Raw genomic sequence first — 21744 nt, 5'->3', positions numbered from 1 at the left:
ACATATTCTCTTTATTAGAGATAGACAAATCATTTCGTATGACAGCATTTGTGTACACACTTTGTTCAAACTATTTTCTATAATCAAATTTTATACTTATGTTGAGTCCATATGACTCAACAACGTAGTAAAATTTTAAGAAAGCCGAGTAGCGGCATATGTAATTATGTAATAGGCGTATTTAAACTGTTTTAGCATGTAATTATCTGAACTGTTTCTTATTTAAATTGTTTTGTTAATTACATTGCATTGTGTATTATTGAGAAAGAGCGGGAAACCGCGCATAGATACATTTTGAGAAAGAGCGGGAAACAGCGCGCAGTAATACATCTGTAATGGTAGCAGGGATTGTCTGCACCAAAAACCATTGTTGGCGGCGAGACCGCACTTTTGTAGCATTGAGCGTTGGAAGCGAGCAGTTGCGAGTAAGATGTGAGACGAGGCAGTCGTAGCTAGCGAGACATGAGAGGAGGTCGCTGTAAGCGAGGTATGCATTAACACTTTGAAAGAAGCGGTGTGCTCGCCAGCCACTCGCTATATGTAGCGCAATGCTAGTTTTTAAGAATTTTTGTAAAGAACTATGCCCCTTGTAATTGTTTGTCAAGATCGTTCTCAGAATATAGTTATGTAATTTTGATGGAAAATTAGGTATGTAGCGCAACGCTACTTTTTAAGAATTTTTGTAAAGAACTATACCCCTTGTAATTGTTTGTCAAGATCGTTCTCAGAATATAGTTAACTTCTACCAGATTAAATGCATTAAGAATTTTCTATCCCAAAATCATTCACGTAAATGCTTTACGGAATTTATTGTTATCTTAAAAGAAAAGTCTAAACTGAGCTTCAGCTTTTATCAAATCTAAATTAACTTCAACTTAAAGAATTACAGTCACAAAGTATTATGAAACTCCACCAGCAGCTTATAATTATGTTAAAGAGAAGTAAGTATATTCATTCCACAGTTTGCTGTAGCAGTCAGATGGCGATCCAGTATAAATAATTAAAGGTAAGAATCAGTCTTAATAATTTCAGGTAACGACTGAGGGCCACGGCGACAACACATTTTATGTTTCGTCGTAATAATCAGCAGGTAGTCTTGACAGAGCAGCAGTTAAAAGATTTTAAGAGACGCAGCGTTCAGTCAGCAAGCAAACGTTCATCCAATATTAGACGGGAAGGTTTCACCTTGTTTGCTTAGAACTGGGTTGCCATCTGTGCTCTTGATATTCATACACGTGGTTCTCTTCTCTCCAAAGGTCTCTTTAATTTTCCTGTAGGCTGTATCTATCTTACCCCTAGTGAGATAAGCCTCTACATCCTTACATTTGTCCTCTAGCCATCCCTGCTTAGCCATTTTGCACTTCCTGTCTATATCATTTTTGAGACGTTTGTATTCCTTTTTGCCTGCTTCATTTACTCCATTTTTAAATTTTCTCCTTTCATCAATTAAATTTAATATTTCTTCTGTTACCCAAGGATTTCTACTAGCCCTCGTCTTTTTACCTACTTGATCCTCCGCTGCCTTCACTACTTCATCTCTCAAAGCAACCCATTCTTCTTCTACTGTATTTCTTTCCCCCATTTATATCAATTGTTTCCTTATGCTCTCCCTGAAACTCTGTACAACCTCTGGTTCTTTCAGTTTATCCAGGTCCCATCTCCTTAAATTCCCACCTTTTTGCAGTTTCTTCAGTTTTAATCTACAGGTCATAAGCAATAGATTGTGGTCAGAGTCCACATCTGCCCCTGGAAATGTCTTACAATTTAAAACCTGGTTCCTAAATCTCTCTCTTACCATTATATAATCTATCTGATACCTTTTAGTATCTCCAGGATCCTTCCATGTATACAACCTTCTTTTATGATTCTTGAACCAAGTGTTAGATATGATTAAATTATGCTCTGTGCAAAATTCTACCAGATGGCTTCCTCTTTCATTTCTTAGCCCCAATCCATAATCACCTACTATGTTTCCTTCTCTCCCTTTTCCTACTGACCAATTCCAGTCACCCATGACTATTAAATTTTCGTCTCACTTCACTACCTGAATAATTTCTTTTATCTCATCATACATTTAATCAATTTCTTCATCATCTGCAGAGCTAGTTGGCATATAAACTTGTACTACTCTAGTAGACATGGGCTTTGTGTCTATCTTGGCCACAATAAGGCATTCACTATGCTGTTTGTAGTAGCTTACCCGCACTCCTATTTTTTATTCATTATTAAACCTATTCCTGCATTACCCCTATTTGATTTTGTATTTATAACCCTGTATTCACCTGACCAAAAGTCTTGTTCCTCCTGCCACCGAACTTCACTAATTCGCACTATATCTAACTTTAACCTATCCATTTCCCTTTTTAAATTTTCTAGCCTACCTGTCCGATTAAGGGATCTGACATTCCATGGTCCGATCCGTAGAACGCCAGTTTTCTTTCTCCTGATAACGACGTCCTCCTGTGTAGTCCCCGCCCAGAGATCCAAATGGGGGATTATTTTACCTCCGGAATATTTTACCCAAGAGGACGCCATCATCATTTAATCATACAGTAAAGCTGCATGTCCTCGGGAAAAATTACAGCTGTAGTTTCCCCTTGCTTTCAGCCGTTCGTAGTACCAGCACAGCAAGGCCGTTTTGGTTAATGTTGCAAGGCCAGATCAGTCAGTCATCCAGACTGTTGCCCCTGCAACTACTGAAAAGGCTGCTGCCCCTCTTCAGAAACCACATGTTTGTCTGGCCTCTCAACAGATACCCCTCTGTTGTGGTTGCACCTACGGTACGGCCATCTGTATCGCTGTGGCATGCAAGCCTCCCCACCAACGTCAAGGTCTATGGTTCATGGGGGGGATTTTTGTGTTAGAGTAACAACACAAGCACATTGAAAACACCACCGTATATGCCACAATTTTAAAAACATTTGTTTTGTGTTAGAGTAACGAATGTTTTTGAAATTGTGGCATATACGCTGGTGTTTCCGATGTGTTTTTTTGCACACTGGAACTGTTTGGTTGCGGTATTGGATTTTGCTCTTGCATTACTTTGACGTTGAGCGACTGTTAACGTGATAACTGGGGAGGTTTCCGGTGATGAAGCTGGCATCACTTTCCCATATAGTAACACTTGCTTTGGGATTTGTTTTATTCTCATGTAAACATAGTGGTGGATGTGCCTGTCATGAGGGGTCTGCTGTGGTTTGCCACTCTTGTAATTATGCGCCTCTCATTGTACATCGTACACAACTGTTGGTGCTTTGGTTTTGTTTTCGTCAAATTTCTGTCCAGAAATTTTTTTTTTTTTGGTCATCAGTCTACTGACTGATTTGATGCGGCCCGTCACGAATTCCTTTCCTGTGCTAACCTCTTCATCTCAGAGTAGTACTTGCAACCTACGTCCTCAATTATTTGCTTAACGTATTCCAATCTCTGTCTTCCTCTACAGTTTTTGCCCTCTACAGCTCCCTCTAGTACCATGGAAGTCATTCCCTCATGTCTTAGCAGATGTCCTATCATCCTGTCCCTTCTCCTTATCAGTGTCTTCCACATATTCCTTTCCTCTCCGTTTCTGTGTAGAACTTCCTCATTCCTCACCTCATGAGTCCACCTAATTTTCAACATTCGTCTATAGCACCACATTTCAAATGCTTCGATTCTCTTCTGTTCCGGTTTTCACACAGTCCATGTCCTCCTTTCATCAATCAACTGAAGTATTTCTTCTGTTACCCACGGTTTCTTCGCAGCTACCTTCTTTGTAGCTATGTTTTCCTTCCCAACTTCTGTGATGGCCCTTTTTAGAGATGTCCATTCCCCTTCAACTGTGCTGCCTACTGAGCTATTCCTTATTGCTGTATCTACAGCGTTAGAGAACTTCAAACGTATCTCGTCATTCCTTAGAACTTCCATATCCCACTTCCATATCCGCCCTCTTCGACAAGGCAGTTGGCAGAATGAGGCTGACTTCTAATGCCGGAAGTCTTTCGGCCGCCAAAGCTGATTATTTATCAAAATTTAGGCAGTGGCGGGGATCGCATCAGGGAACGTAGACGTTTTGATCATGCATTAAAGACGCCACCCATAGACTACGGGTACAGTACCTCTGCAGTCAGACGCAAATTATGAATCAAAGACGTTACCCCTAGACCACAGGTGAGAAGTAGACATATAATATACATTTTTCAGTATAAAGTATTATTAACTGTTTTAGTGCATATAAATTTAACGTAAGAATATTATTTCTACTGCAAATAAATTCTGTACATGAATGTTAAGCTTTGAGCAGTACCTCCAGCCATGTCACATCGTGTATTATTATTGTAATTATTTTTATTACTGTCATTGCTGTTTTTTTATGTGATTCTCTGTCTAGGATATCATGTGAAGGGTTTCTTTCTTCTCCCTGCCTGAAAATAAAGATCCTTTTCCCCCTATTTATGTAAACTTTTAGTTATGGTTTACATAATTAATATTGCATTCATAACTTTCTTCTGCACACATATCAATTGCAGGTTTGATTGCTTTTAAAAGATCATATTGTAAATGTAGTGTCATGTGATTCACGATACACATTCTTCATACCCACTAACGTTTAGTGTTAGTAATAATGCATCTTAAAATGTCAAATATTTAGGCTGCATTATTATAATATTTATGGAAGGGATTACTGCTCCACATTAAAATTATACGGCAGATCATATTCGATGTAGGCTGTTCGCTTCAACCATCTGGCGGCTGAAAATATTTACTTTGTAATGCGCCGTACAACGAGAATGTCTTGACCCCAGATGTTGGGTAAAATGTTTAGCTTTACCATGTACAGTCTTAGACATAAAAACTGACCGCCGGCGGGCCGCCACAGACACTAAGTCTGGGTCATTCACTTAAGGTGACCAATAAAACCGCCTGCGCCTAACAACGCCAAGTTCGACCATCTTCACAATCTGGCAACACTGTTAGATGCGGAAGTGTCAGGAGGAAGCTTTGTCTACTTCCGAGATGTCATTGTGTTGGGTGAGTCGTGGCCTAGTGACAGTCTGCCTTTGGCAGCATGCAGCAAGGACTTGTTTACTTTCCGGCTGTGAAAGTTCGCGAAAGAAGCGGTGTTTACACCGTCGTTACTCGCATGTATTACTATCTGAATCGAACACAATGGCACACAATTTCCGAAAAACCACGATACAGTTCACGTTCTGTAATGAGTTTACTAGGCAGAAGGCTTTCGAAATCGAACGTTTCTTGAGGGACGAAGTGCATCTACATCTACATCTACATCTACATGACTACTCTGCAATTCACATTTAAGTGCTTGGCAGAGGGTTCATCGAACCACAATCATACTATCTCTCTACCATTCCCCTCCCTAACAGCACGCAGGGAAAACGAACATCTAAACCTTTCTGATCGAGCTCTGATTTCTCGTATTTTATTTTGATGATCATTCCTACCTATGTAGGTTGGGCTCAACAAAATATTTTCGCATTCGGAAGAGAAAGTTGGTGACTGAAATTTCGTAAAAAGATCTCGCGGCGACGAAAAACGTCTTTGCTGTAATGACTTCCATCCCAATTCGCGTATCATATCTGCCACACTCTCTTCCCTTTTTCGTAATAATACAAAACGAGCTGCCATTTTTTGCACCCTTTTGATGTCCTGTCCATGAAACACAACCTTTGGCTCGCCTTTCCCACAATATTACCTATGTGGTCTTTCCATCTGAAGTTGTTCATAATTTTAACGCCCAGGTACTTAGTTGAATTGACAGCCATGAGAATTGTACTATTTATCGAGTAATCGAATTCCAACGGATTTCTTTTGGAACTCATCTGGATTACCTCACACTTTTCGTTATTTAACGTAAACTGCCACCTGACACACCATACAGCAATCTTTTCTAAATCGCTTTGCAACTGATAGTGGTCTTCAGATGACCTTACTAGACGGTAAATTACAGCATCATCTGCGAACAACCTAAGAGAACTGCTCAGATTGTCACCTAGGTCATCTATATAGATCAGGAATAGCAGAGGTCCCAGGACGCTTCCCTGGGGAACACCTGATATCACTTCAGTTTTACTCGATGATTTGCTGTCTATTACTACGAACTGCGACCTTCCCGACAGGAAATCACGAATGCAGTCGCACAACTGAGACATTGTCTCATAGGCCCGCAGCTTGATTAGAAGTAGCTTGTGAGGAACAGTGTCAAATGCTTTCCGGAAATCTAGAAATATGGAATCAACGTGAGATCCCCTGTCGATAGCGGCCATTACTTCATGTGAATAAAGAGCTAGCTGTGTTGCACAAGAGCGATGTTTTCTGAAACCATGCTGATTATGTATCAATAGATCGTTTCCTTCGAGGTGATTCATAATGTTTGAATACAGTATATGCTCCAAAACTCTACTGCAAACCGAAGTCAATGATATAGGTCTGTAGTTAGATGGATTACTCCTACTACCCTTCTTAAACACTGGTGCGACCTGCGCAATTTTCCAATCTGTAGGTACAGATCTATCGGTGAGCAAGCGGTTGTATATGAGTGCTAAGTAGGGAGCTATTGTATCAGCGTAATCTGAAAGGAACCTAATCGGTATACAATCTGGACCTGAAGACTTGCCCGTATCAAGCGATTTGAGTTGCTTCGCAACCCCTAAGGTATCTACTTCTAAGAAACTCATGCTAGCAGCTGTTCGTGTTTCAAATTCTGGAATACTCCATTCGTCTTCCCTGGTGAAGGAATTTCGGAAAACTGCGTTCAATAACTCCGCTTTAGCGGCACAGTCGTCAGTAACAGTACCAATGGCACTGCGCAGCGAAGGTATTGACTGCGTCTTGCCGCTTGTGTACTTTACATACGACCAGAATTTCTTCGGATTTTCTACCAAATTTCGAGACAATGTTTCGTTGTGGAACCTATTGAAGGCATCTCGCTTTGAAGTCCGTGCCAGATTTCGCGCGTCTGTAAATTTTAGCCAATCTTCAGGATTTCGTGTCCTTATGGACTTCGCATGCTTTTTCCATTGCCTCTGCAACAGCGTTCGGATCTGTTTTGTGTACCACGTGCGATCCGTTCCATCTCTTACCAATTTATGAGGTATGAATCTCTCAATTGTTGTTGCTACTATATCTTTGAATTTGAGCCACATCTCATCTACATTTGCATAGTCAGTTCGGAAGAAATGGAGATTGTCTCTTAGGAAGGCTTGTAGTGACACTTTATCCGCTTTTTTAAATAAAATTATTTTACGTTTGTTTCTGGTAGATTTGGAAGAAATGGTATTGAGCATAGCTACAACGACCTTGCGATCACTAATCCCTATATCAGTCATGATGCTCTCTATCAGCTCTGGATTGTTTGTGGCTAAGAGGTCAAGTATGTTTTCTCAACCATTTACAATTCGCGTGGGTTCGTGGACTAACTGCTCGAAATAATTTTCGGAGAAAGCATTTAGCACAATCTCGGAAAATGTTTTCTGCCTACCACCGGTTATGAACAAGTATTTTTGCCAACATATCGAGGGAAGGTTGAAGTCCCCACCAACTATAACCGTATGAGTGGGGTATTTATTTGTTACGAGACACAAATTTCCTCTGAATTGTTCTGCAACTATATCATCGGAGTCTGGCAGTCGGTAGAAGGAGCCAATTATTATTAACAACAAATTATTATTAATAACAAAGAGATTAGTATAATTCATTTATCAATCGTGAGTAGCACTCTTTACGTAAAGATGATTGACGACGCAGCTTGCTATAGAATCAGTGAAGCCGCCACACGAGGATTGCAGTTCCAACACTCCGATGGTCATATTGGCAAAGTTATAGTAGCTCATTCGGGCCTGGGTGTACGTACGATTCGAATCTTCGAGCTGCCTTTCGAGGTACCCAAATCATTGGTCATTGAATCAGTCCAGCCATACGGCAGAGTTATTAGTCATACAGCCGAACGCTGGGCAAGTTATAGGGTGTATCCAGTTCTCAATGGCGTCCGACAGGTGCGAGTTGCTCTTACAAACATGTGCCATCATACATAAACATCAGTGGCTGTAGACATAAATCAAAGCGGACGAAGTAACGTTCATGTTATACTCAGTCTCCACATCCAAAATAGATTTGTAAATAGTAGGCCTCCATCGGAAGACATGATGTACCCTGCGACGAGGCATACTGCTTACTACGCGTCAGCTATGGGAAACACGCTATTTATAGCCACAGTACACATTTGCACGAACAAGTTGGCTCCTGTCCTAGGTCACATTTGAATAATCTGTGCCTGGCGGCTTGTTAAAACTAGAGCCACCGGCCTCTGGCACACAGGCAAACTCAATTCAAAATTCGTGCGCAGTGCACACTAAACACAAATTACAACACAAGTATTGAAGAATGGGTTGTTTGGGACGGGTCATTCATGCTGAATTTATTTGCTTTCACGTGTATATTAAAATTAAGAAAATATAATTTAAAGAATAAATAATATTTATTACATACTATTATATAAAGTCGTATCACTAATTATTTTACATTTCATATCAACACCTCTACCACAAACAAAAATAGAAATATTATCTTTATGCAATACTTTACAAGTCTTCCTCGTCCTAACACAATGGTTTATCAATAAAAAAAATTGTCGATGTTTCTCCAACACTACAAACACGAGACATAGTTATCATGAACGTCTGGTAGCCGCGAACATCACGAGGAGGTACCTGCTCCAAAGACGTAGCTGTAGACTTAGTAGTAGTATCAATACGAATTGTAGCAACAGTCAACCAACATTGACCGACTGGATTTTCAGTAACAGAAAAAGTCAAATCAAAACGACGATATTTGTTCTGGACGGGATTCCGCTTCGTGACCTGGGTTACTCTGCCTTCGGCACGAGAAATGGCGATAACTGTTAATGGAATTCTGTAAGTAGGCTGTTTGTGTTTTTTTTATTGGTAACGCCACGTAGCGCTCTGTATGAAGATCACTGGGTGTGCGGTGTGCAGTCTGTGGCTGGTTGGCATTGTTGTAATACTTGCCATTGTAGCGTTGGGCAGATGGATGTTAACAGCGCGTAGCGTCGCGCAGTTGGAGGGGAGCCGCCAGAAGTGGTGGATGTGGGGAGAGAGATGGCGGAGTTTTGAAATTTGTAAGACGGGATGCACTGAACTGCGATATACATTATCACTTTTGGACACTATTGAGGTAAATACATTGTTTGTTCTCTATCAAAATCTTTCATTTGCTAACAATGCCTATCAGTAGTTAGTGTCTTCAGTAGTTTGAATCTTTTATTTAGTTAGCAGTAGTGGCGCTCGCTGCATTGCAGTAGTTCGAGCACCGAAGATTTTTGTGAGGTAAGTGATTTGTGAAACGTGTAGGTTAATGTTAGTCAGTGCCATTCTTTTGTAGGGATTTTTGAAAGTCAGATTGCGTTGCGCTAAAATTATTGTGTGTCAGTTTAAGCACAATCATGTATAATTGTTCAAAGGGGACGTTTCAATTCGTATTCTCAATGTTTATGCCTCTTCTGGCACAGACAACAGTCGGGCGCGTGCGAGATATTCAGAAGAGATTGTGGCCTTATTAACCGGCGGATTGGATCATTTTGTTATAGGTGGTGACTTCAGTTGTGTTTTAGCCCAAAAAGACCAGACTCTACATTACCTGTCGTGAACTGCAAATGCCGTTCTGGGACCTGGAATTATGTGACACCTGGGACAAGATTCATAGGAACCGTGAGGGATACACTTATTTTACCAGTCACTCGGCGAGCAGAAGAGTCGAATATATGTTTCGGTTTGCCTACGGGATAAGGTGGTCGACGCGGAACGGTGGCCTGCGGCGTTTACTGATCATCTGGCTTACATTTTTACTATGTAACTCCCTCCGCAAAGTGTATGGAGAAGCCGCGGGACAAGGAAGCTCAATTCGCCACTTTTGGCGGACCCTGAATGTCGTCAGAGGGTCACGAAGGTATGAGCCACATGTCAAAGTCGTCTACCAACGAATGCCTCCGTACTCCGTGCTGATCATCAGTGTACTAAGCCAGCAATATGAAGAGCTCTAATACAGTATGGGCGGGATAAGACGAGATGGCAAAGAGAGGCCCTTGATTATTATTACACCATGCTTTCTGAGATGTCATTCCAGGTGCCGTCAGCGGAAGTTCATCGTGTGAAGGCACAAATCCTCTCGATCACACGACGACTGGGTGGCATCCCAATTCGGGCAAGATGTCTCGACACCATCACTGGGGAACGTACTTCGATGCACCATATGTCGCGGGAACGTAATCTTTACCATCGCACTAATACAATTTCGAACTTCAAACACTCCATTAATACTACCAAACATAAATTCAAGTCCGGAACGGACTTCTTCTAAAAACATCTTTACTTTCACCATAATATAACAATGCAAATGTGTCAAATTACCTTGCGCAAAAGGTTACTCAGACACACAATACTCCAAAATGGTGCAGGAAATTTACATTCCTGAATTCCAGGAAGTACATGGACACATCTCTTACACCTCGTCTCACTCCGAACAACGATAACGACAACGAGACTGCAAATGAATTTTTAGAGCATTTCCGCCACCTATATGCCGGAACACCGATGGACCGTCGTGTGGGGGAAGCCATATTGCAACATCTGCAAACGACATTCACAGAGACAGATAAGGCAAACCTTATGGAGCCACTCACAGAAGACGATATAAAGGTGGCACTCAAGAAAGGAGCAGCCCATTAATAACCAGGGTCAGATGGGATTACGTTAGAGTTTTATCGAGAATCCGTGGACGTGATGATGCCACATGGATGTCGATGTACAATGAGGCGATGCGTCCTGACATGCGCCTACCGTCGGATTTTGTGACAGGCATTCTTCTTCCCAGCCCGAAGATGACGGGGAGTCTCAGGGTTAATCAATATCAGCCTCTCACTTTGCTAAACACAGACTACAAAATCTTTACACTACTAACAGAGTCTCGTATCAAACTGGCGGTATCCAGGACAATATCCCCTGGTCAGGCTTGCGTTGGGGGGCGAAGCAACGTCTCCTCGGCTTTGAGTGTGTACCGTGACGTTATCGCCCTTGCGGAAACGTGTAGAATACGAGCAGCGATGATATCTGTGGACTTCGATTGTGCGTCCGACAGAATAAACCATGACTTCTTGGCGGTTCCACCTGTTTTCACCTCCATCGTTATGAGGCTAATACGAGGGGCTACATCGAAGGTGATTGTAAACGGACTGGAAGCGTGCTCGATTCCCATTAACAGCTCAGTTCGACAAGGGTGCCCACTCTCCATGATGCTGTTTGCGATAGCACTCTAGTCGCTTATGTGTGTTATGAGGCACTCTCTTACTGGGAAAGCGCTTAATGAGAACTCTTTTGTTTGTCGCGCATATGCGGACGACCTGATCACTCTTGTCAGATCAGGACATGAAGAGTGTCAGGCTGTCGGACATCTAGACTCTTACGGGACAGCGGAAGGCAGTATCATTAACATGACGAACTCCAAAATCATGCACATTAGACGAGGTCTGGAAGACGTACCGGGACCGTTTCAGACGGTGAAATCGCTGAGATGTCCGGAGATCGGCTTCTGCAGAATGTTCGTCTGACGATACGCAACAACTCACTGAGAGCCTTAGACATGATCCAACGGGTGGCATTCACCAACGTTCACCTAGCTTGAATACTGCCCCATTTATCGCAAATCCTACCAATAGCGAAGGATATTGCAGACCGCCTTATGGCTGCCTTTAGTTATTACGTTAGTACTGGGATGTTATTTAAGATCAAACATGACACGTTAACCCTACAGATCCGGAACAGTAGCCTCAACCTCACAAACGTGCCAAACAAAGCTTTGGCGCTTTACCTGCGAGAGATGATACAAAATAGGCCATACCATAACATCAGCTCTGATGTACTTGTTCCGCCTTCGTACGAATCCCCGATAGCGCTGGGCCACATTTCTCCTTCTCTTGCACACATTGCCTCATTTCTTGTTGATTATAGTTATGTTCGTCTGAAAGTACCTTCGACGAGAATACCCCCGACTCGGGATATCTGTCGGTGCTTGATGGATCACCATGGCCGCAACAAAATGGAATTCAAATACCCAACGAGAACTTGGAAGCAAATTTGGTGTGCAGTGCATACTCCATTACTGTCAACAGCAGCGAGATCGATGTGGTAGATTCTCATAAACCGTAAACTTGTGACCAGGAGTCGATTACATACAATTCATGTGGTCGATTCTCCTCTTTGCACAAACTGTGGACTGTTAGCAACGGAAGGACATGGTTTAGTGTGTGGCGCAGCGGGGGACTCTGGAAGCTGACGCTTGGAATACTGGCCTTCCTTCGGCGGACTAACTACATAGAAATCACATCAGATGTGCTTTATCTACCGGACAAGACTTTTTCCCAAGCAAAAGACGTATGAGGTCAATTGGATCTTACGATATTAAGCCCGTGATGGATTATTGGATGTATTAACAAGAACAACACGACCTCATACGGAGTCATACGAAATACAGGACTTACTTTTCGTCCCACAATGGGAGATGTGGTCGATGCAGAAGAACTACATGCCACCCACAATGGCAGATATGGTTAACATTATATGGCTGGTTGCCAGATTTATGATGCGACATCGCGTGCTGCGGGGATTGTGTTGTAGATGATAACTTCGATTTCACTCGCGCCCGTAACATGGATTGTCATATACTTTATTCGTGTAAAAAAAAGACGGCCTGTACGTTGATTTTATATTTTCCCAATTCTTTTTCCTGTCTCGATACTATTCTTATCCCTTGGACACCACAACTGTACGAATAAGGCTGTTTGTTTATCCTGTCTTCCTGTTCCACGAAAAAAAAGGGTGATGTGCTTGCCTACCAGGTGCAAGATCCTTTCGTTCGCTATTAAAAAAAATTGGTAACAGTTGCAAATACTAAACTTACAGTCGCATGTTCGCGTCCATCAGTATTTTTTTTAGTTTTGTCACTTTTCTCCCCTCGTCTAAATTTATGAGTCTGACTGAACATCGAAGATAATTGGCTTCACATTCTACCCACCAGTAATAACTAACACTTCCAGAAACAATCCCGCAGGACAGCTCGTGGGTGCGTCGCGATCACAACAGCTTACGCTCTAGTATTTCCTTGCGCTGCATCGGCTATCGGCAACCGGCCAGACGCCACCCGCCGCCTGAAATCGGGTGCCGCTCAAGTGAACGCGGCGCGACGCTGTGAATGTATGTATCAACTGCAATTTTCGAATTTGAAGTTCTAGATATCATCTTGCAGTTAAGCATTGGATTTTGCATACTTGAACATCATGAACTACAGTTTAGCGTTGTAAAATTGGGTCGCAAGTGGAAAACGGTGTAGCATCTGCAGCACAATATTTACTTTTGGTATAACAGTGTGGTGAATCCAGAGAAGGCAGCTCGAAAGATTTGAACTATGTGTAGAGTGAGTGCTTTTGAGAAAAATACTCCAAAAAAAGATATTCTTGTTTCAACAAAGATCGTTGTGGCATGGACGATTTTCCACATTAAGGAAGTCTCGACTACTGATAAAAGTGATGGATTACCTTTAACCATCATGCGATATTTACATTCAACAGACAAGGTCCAGAAGGTGTATTGCATGCACTAATTCAAAACGACAAAATCAGCGGAGTGACTGTTACTGCAGTTTTGCTTCAACATCATCAGGTCGCTCATTGAGCATTCCTACGCAGTACTGTTGCTGGTGACGAGTTATGATACCTTTAGCGTTAGCTTCGTAAGACGAAATGAAAGGCTGAACCCGACCAAAACACGTAAACTCGAGCAAAGGGTAGTGTGAACGCAATATTTTCCATCTGATAGCTCCAAAAGTGTGTTTTGCACTACGAATTCTTCCCCAAGGGTTTGTCCATTGAGACACCTTTCGGTCGCGGTGTAAGAAAATCGAACGGCGGAATTATATCACGTGTGCTACTGCATGGTAACGACTTAGTCGATTTTTAGAAACAAAACTATCCAGGGGATATCTCAGGCACTTGTGTTGATAGAGAAATCATCTCTCAGGCACTTTTCCCTATGCTTGGTTGCTCGTAACCTTTTACCTTTCCCTTTCTTGATCGATCAACCGTCAAGACGATTCATTTCTAGACAAAAATGCTCTTCAAACTACACTGGATTGGTTCAAATGGCTCTGAGGACTATGGGACTTAACTTCTGAGGTCATCAGTTCCCTAGAACGTAGAACTACTGAAACCTATCTAACGTAAGGACATCACCCACATTCATTCCCGATGCAGGAAACGAATCTGCGACCGTAAAGGTCGGGCGGTTCCAAACTGTGGCGCCTAGAACCGCTCGGTCACCATGGCCGGCCTACACTGGTTTAATGACATCGTTAGATCCAGTAGGTTTCTACAGGGGTAGAACTGGTAAACTACTTTAGCACTGTCAGATTGCTTTACATATTGTGGAAGAATATATTGTTGCTGATCAATTTCTCTTTGATAATTACTGTTATGTTCAATAAACTAAGCTGGCCGCGGTGGTCTCGCGGTTAAATCGCTCGGTCCGGAACCGCGTGACTGCTACGGTCGCAGGTTCGAATCCTGCCTCGGGCATGGATGTGTGTGCTGTCCGTAGGTTAGTTAGGTTTAAGTAGTTCTAAGTTCTAGGGGACTGATGACCACAGATGTTAAGTCCCATAGTGCTCAGAGCCATTTGAACCATTTTCAATAAACTAATGGCAAACGCTATTAAAATGTTCCCTATACTAATAGAAATTAAATTCGACTTATTAGAGAAACATCAAGACGGCAGTCTACCTTAATAAAGCATTAAGTGCCGGTAACACGACTGTGCCTATTTTAAAACGAATTGGTAGGATATTACCAACTTTTGACCCCGAAAAGGTATGTATGTACTTCATGTCCTGTATCATACTCAAGTACACTCCTGGAAATTGAAATAAGAACACCGTGAATTCATTGTCCCAGGAAGGGGAAACTTTATTGACACATTCCTGGGGTCAGGTACATCACATGATCACACTGACAGAACCACAGGCACATAGACACAGGCAACAGAGCATGCACAATGTCGGCACTAGTACAGTGTATATCCACCTTTCGCAGCAATGCAGGCTGCTATTCTCCCATGGAGACGATCGTAGAGATGCTGGATGTAGTCCTGTGGAACGGCTTGCCATGCCATTTCCACCTGGCGCCTCAGTTGGACCAGCGTTCGTGCTGGACGTGCAGACCGCGTGAGACGACGCTTCATCCACTCCCAAACATGCTCAATGGGGGACAGATCCGGAGATCTTGCTGCCAGGGTAGTTGACTTACACCTTCTAGAGCACGTTGGGTGGCACGGGATACATGCGGTCGTGTATTGTTCTGTTGGAACAGCAAGTTCCCTTGCCGGTCTAGGAATGGTAGAACGATGGGTTCGATGACGGTTTGGATGTACCGTGCGCTATTCAGTGTCCCCTCGACGATCACCAGAGGTGTACGGCCACTGTAGGAGATCGCTCCCCACACCATGATGCCGGGTGTTGGCCCTGTGTGCCTGGGTCGTATGCAATCCTGATTGTGGCGCTCACCTGCACGGCGCCAAACACGCATACGACCATCATTGGCACCAAGGCGAAGCGACTCTCATCGCTGAAGACGAGACGTCTCCATTCGTGCCTCCATTCACGCCTGTCACGACACCACTGGAGGCGGGCTGCACGATGTTGGGGCGTGAGCGGAAGACGGCCTAACGGTGTGCGGGACCGTAGCCCAGCTTCATGGAGACGGTTGCGAATGGTCCTCGCCGATACCCCAGGAGCAACAATGTCCCTAATTTGCTGGGAAGTGGCGGTGAGGTCCCCTACGGCACTGCGTAGGATCGTACGGTCTTGGCGTGCATCCGTGCGTCGCTGCGGTCCCGTCCCAGGTCGACGGGCACGTGCACCTTCCGCCGACCACTGGCGACAACATCGCTGTACTGTGGAGACCTCATGCCCCACGTGTTGAGCAATTCGGCGGTACGTCCACCTGGCCTCCCGCATGCCCACTATACGTCCTCGCTCAAAGTCCGTCAACTGCACATACGGTTCACGTCCACGCTGTCGCGGCATGCTACCAGTGTTAAAGACTGCGATGGAGCTCCGTATGCCACGGCAAACTGGCTGACACTGACGGCGGCGGTGCACAAATGCTGCGCAGCTAGCGCCATTCGACGGCCAACACCGCGGTTCCTGGTGTGTCCGCTGAGCCGTGCGTGTGATCATTGCTTGTACAGCCCTCTCGCAGTGTCCGGAGCAAGTATGGTGGGTCTGACACACCGGTGTCAATGTGTTCTTTTTTCCATTTCCAGGAGTGTATTATGAAGATGTGGCAGTTAACAGATAAAATTACGTATTCAAAACAACATAACATATGTCGAAAAAAAACAAAACAAAAGTGGAATTATGAATATCTGCAGTTCCATAAGGGTTTCTCTCTGACACTAAGGGATACTGAAAGTAGGAAGACGACTTTTGCTCGAGCGTTGTCTTAAGATTGCCTTATTGAGTTTCCACCTGCCTGCTTGTGGTTCAGCTACAAAAAGAGTTAAAAACCTGGCTTCCAGCGAATCACGAAAGGCGAACGATAGCAAACTGCACCTGGTAAGCAAGCAATTTACCTCGGAGCTAGCGGAAAGGTGGGGCATATATGTCTTACTTATAGGCCCAGTAGCCACTATGACAGATAAATCGCAACACAAGAGGCAAGAGTAGTTGTATTTCCCGTGTGGAACGACGTTCGTGGACTCAAAAAATGATAATATCAAGGGAAATTAGCAGGATAATTCTGTACCATCAAGGAAGTAACTCGTCGGTCACAGAGTTGCGATACATATACTGCGTAGTTGCAGTGTTTGTTATACTACCAGGAGGGATACCAGATGATGTGTACTGTGAGTGACCTCGGAAGTGACTATAGCTTCGTCTCAAAGTTGTGGGTGGCAAGAGTCGTAATATCCCCATTATCTGTCAATGAGTCTTAATCGCATTTCTCTAACTGGGTTTAGGGGCTCGGGTGTAATTACTTGGAAACATCGACCTACTAAGTGCAAACGAAACGTCATAAATTAATAACTACGAAATTATTTATGTTTTACTGTCTTAATCCGATCGAAACCATGAAGGCATGTTCACCAGACACGATTCAGAATTATGGAGCTTCTCCAGTGATTGAGTTGGCAACGTTTCTTTCCCATACAATATTGTTATTCAGGTCACTGACATTGACACACCCGCCAGAAGACAGGCATGACCTGGCTTCTTGTTGTCAGTTTATCGGACGGATATTCTACCCTTGCTAGAAACGTGAAGACTGAAGTTGATTTCGAATATCCCATATGGCGAAAATCAGATGTTTCTATTCTTCCAGCTCTAACATTCAAAGAATGTTCAAATGTGTGTGAAATCTTATGGGACTTAACTGTTAAAGTCATCAGTCCCTAAGTTTACACACTACTTAATCTAAATTAACCTAAGGACAAACACACACACCCATGCCTGAGGGAGGACTCGAACCTCCATCGGGATCAGCCGCACAGTCCATGACTGCAGCGTCACTGACCGTTCGGATAATCCCGCGGGGCTCTAACATTCAAAAGATAATAAGCGGAAGAAAAGCGCCTGTGAACCAACAATTAACAAAGCAGTCGTAATTAGTGAAATCTGGCGAACTCCGTCTGTCATCTGGTAATTATGAAAAACTACTTTTTTCATCTGCACAGCACCATAGTATGAACTTAAGGGTTTCATAGGATTCCTCCAATTCTGTTGTGATCAGTTTAAATGACAGTAGTGAAGGAGCAAATATACTTTCCAGCGGGATTGAATCATTGGCCACAGTTGCAGTAGTATATCCAAAAGTGGTTCATATAGCTCTAAGCATTATGGGACTTAACATCTGAGGTCATCAGCCCCATAGACTAAAACCTAACTAACCTAAGGACATCACAGACAACCATGCCGGAGGCAGGATTCGAACCTGCGAGCGTAGCAGCAGTGCGGTTCTAAACTGAAACGCCTAGAACCGTTCGGCCACAGCGGCCGGCAGTAGTACATCCAGTGAAGTATCAAGAATTCGCTCACTGCTTTAGTATAGGCTGGGGCAGAAAGAAGCAGGTTAATCAATTAAATGTCGAAGAAAGAACGGCCAGGCTGTCGCAGGGCGTTAAAATTACAGCTAAGACGGCAGATGAAAATTTGTTCCTGACCAGGTTCGAACCCGGGTTGAGTACAGAGATACAGCTGTAAGTACGTAATCCTAAAAAACTCAATGCAATGGCAAATGAGGACGTTCACAGTTTATTTTCAAAAATTTCCCCATCATCTTCAATGCCCTTTAGACTTTCCTTTATAACACCAGGCCGCGCGATGTGGCCGCGTGATATGAGGCGCCGTGTCACGGATTGCGCGGATCCTCCCGCCGGAGGTTCGAGTCCTCCTGCGGGTGTGGGTGTATGTGTTGTCCTTAGCATAAGTTAGTTTAAGTAGTGTGTAAGTCTAGGGACCGATGACCCCAGCAGTTTGGTCGCTTAGGATTTTACACAGTTGAGTTCAGTTGCTATGCTAACTCCAATAATGCTGGGAGATCATTTTCAAAGATGTGTAGACAACAGAGTCCTGTGAGGACCAACAAGCGAAACGAAAATGCATTGAAACCAGCTGTATGTACTCAATAAAAATTGAACACATGTTATGTGGCATTTTTTCTGAATTTCCTGAAACATCCCGTATAATTATTCAGGTCTCGATGTACCATCGAAAGTTTTTAGTGCTAGACGCACGTCATCGTTCAAACCCTGGCGGGAATACAGTGTGGCTGCGACCGAGTGGAATAATGGTCGGCAGGGTACCGCGTGTGTGGTATGTAGCAAAGATGGGAAGTTGCGTCTAATTGCACCGAAGATGGGAATTTACGTCTGACTACGGGGGTACTGTACCCGTAGTCTATGGATGGCGTCTTATATTCATAATCAAAATGTCTTCGTTCCCAGATTCGATCCTCGCCACTGCCTAAATTTTGATAAATAATCAGCATTGGCGGCCGAAAGACTTCCGGCATAAGAAGTCAGCCTCATTCTGCTAACGGCCTAGTCAAAGAGGGCGGAGGAGCGGATAGAGGTTCAGGGCACTCTCTTGTCCTATGGGTGGGAAATTGCCCCTAAAGGCGGAAGAATCAGCAATGATCAACGACATGAGGATGCAGAAGTCAATGGAAACCACTGTATTAAAGACACGTAACGTGTATCCACAGGACATGTGGCCTGTAGTTGAAGAAGGGTCACGATGATCTCTCCATTGGCAAAAGATTCCGGAATAGTCCCCCATTCGGACCTCCGGGAGGGGACTGCCTAGCGGGAGGTTACCGTGAGAAAAAGATTGAATAATCAACGAAAGGATAACGTTCTACGAGTCGGGTCGTGGAATGTCAGAAGCTTGAACGTGATAGGGAAACTAGAAAATCTGAAAAGGGAAATGCAAAGGCTCAATCTAGATATAGTGGGGGTCAGTGAAGTGAAGTGGAAGGAAGACAAGGATTTCTTGTCAGATGAGTATCGGGTAATATCAACAGCAACAGAAAATGGTTTAAGAGGTGTAGGATTCGTTATGAATAGGAAGGTAGGGCAGAGGGTGTGTTACTGTGAACAGTTCAGTGACCGGGTTGTTCTAATCAGAATCGACAGCAGACCAACACCGGCAACGATAGTTCAGGTATACATGTCGACGTCGCAAGCTGAAGATGAACAGATAGCGAAAGTGTATGAGCTTATTGAAAGGGTAATGCAGTATGTAAAGGGGGACGAAAATCTAATAGTCATGGGCGACTGGAATGCAGTTGTAGGGGAAGGTGTAGAAGAAAAGGTTACAGGAGAATATGGGCTTGGGACAAGGAATGAAAGAGGAGAAAGACTAATTGAGTTCTGTAACAAGTTTCAGCTGGTAATAGCGAATACCCTGTTCAAGAATCACAAGAAGAGGAGGTATACTTGGAAAAGGCCGGGAGATACGGGAAGATTTCAATTAGATTACATCATTGTCAGACAGAGATTCCGATATCAGATATTGGATTGTAAGGCGTACCCAGGAGCAGATATAGACTCAGATCACAATATAGTAGTGATGAAGAGTAGGCTGAAGTTCAAGACATTAGTCAGGAAGAATCAATAAGCAAAGAAGTGGGATACGGAAGTTGTAAGAAATGGCGAGATACGTTTGAAGTTCTCTAACTCTATAGATACAGCAATAAGCAATAGCGCAGTAGACAGTACAATTGAAGAGGAATGGACATCTCTAAAAAGGGCCATCACAGGAGTTGGGAAGGAAAACGTAGGTACAAAGAAGGTAGCTGCGAAGAAATCATGGGTAATAGAAGAAATACTTCACTTGATTGATGAAAGGAGGAAGTACAAACATGTTCCGGGAAAATCAGGAATACAGAAATACAAGTTTTTGAGGAATGAAATAAATAAGAAGTGCATGGAAGCTAAGACGAAATGGATGCAGGAAAAATGTGAAGACATCGAAAACGATATGATTGTCGGAAGGACAGACTCGACTCAGCATATAGGAAAGCCTAAACAACCTTTGGTGACATTAAAAGCAACGGTGGTAACATTAAGAGTGCAACGGGAATTCCACTGTTAAATGCAGAGGAGAGAGCAGATAGGTGGAAAGAATACATTGAAAGTCTCTGTGAGGGTGAAGATTTGTCTGATATGATAGAAGAAGAAACAGGAGTCGATTTAGAAGAGATAGGGGATCCAGTATTAGAATCGGAATTTAAAAGAGCTTTGGAGGACTTACGGTCAAATAAGGCATTAGGGATGGATAGCGTTCCATCAGAATTTCTAAAATCATTAGGGGAAGTGGCAACAAAACGACTATTCACGTTGGTGTGTAGAATATATGAGTCTGGCGACATACGATCTGACTTTCGGAAAAGCATCATCCCCACAATTCCGAAGACGGCAAGAGCTGACAAGTGCGAGAATTATCGCACAAACAGCTTAATAGCTCATGCATCGAAGCTGCTTACAAGAATAATATACAGAAGAATCGAAAAGAAAATTGATAATGCGCTAGGTGACGATCAGTTCTGCTTTAGGAAAAGTAAAGGCACGAGTGGGGCAATTCTGACGTTACGGCTAATAATGGAAGCAAAGCTAAAGAAAAATCAAGACACGTTCATAGGATTTGTCCACCTCGAAAAAGCGTTCGACAGCATAAAATGGAGCAAGCTGTTCGAGATACTGAAAAAAGTAGGGGTAAGCTATAGGGAGAGACGTGTCATATACAATATGTACAACAACCAAGAGGGAATAATGAGAGTGGACGATCAAGAACGAAGTGCTCGTATTGAGAAGGGTGTAAGACAAGGCTGTAGCCTTTCACCCCTACTCTTCAATCTGTACATCGAAGCAGCAATGATGGAAATAAAAGAAAGATTCAGGAGTGGAATTAAAATACAAGGTGAAAGGATAACAGTGATACGATTCGCTGATAACATTGCTATCCTGAGTGAAAGTGAAGAATGATTAAATGATCTGCTGAACGGAATGAACAGTCTAATGAGTACACAGTATGGTTTGAGAGTAAATCGGAGAAAGACAAAGGTAATGAGAAGTAGTAGAAATGAGAACAGCGAGAAACTTAACATCAGGATTGATGGTCACGATGTTA

The sequence above is a fragment of the Schistocerca gregaria genome, chromosome 1 (assembly GCF_023897955.1).
Source record: "Schistocerca gregaria isolate iqSchGreg1 chromosome 1, iqSchGreg1.2, whole genome shotgun sequence".
NCBI classification, from domain to species: Eukaryota; Metazoa; Arthropoda; class Insecta; order Orthoptera; family Acrididae; genus Schistocerca; species Schistocerca gregaria.
Note: the sequence above shows the minus strand (reverse complement) of the source record.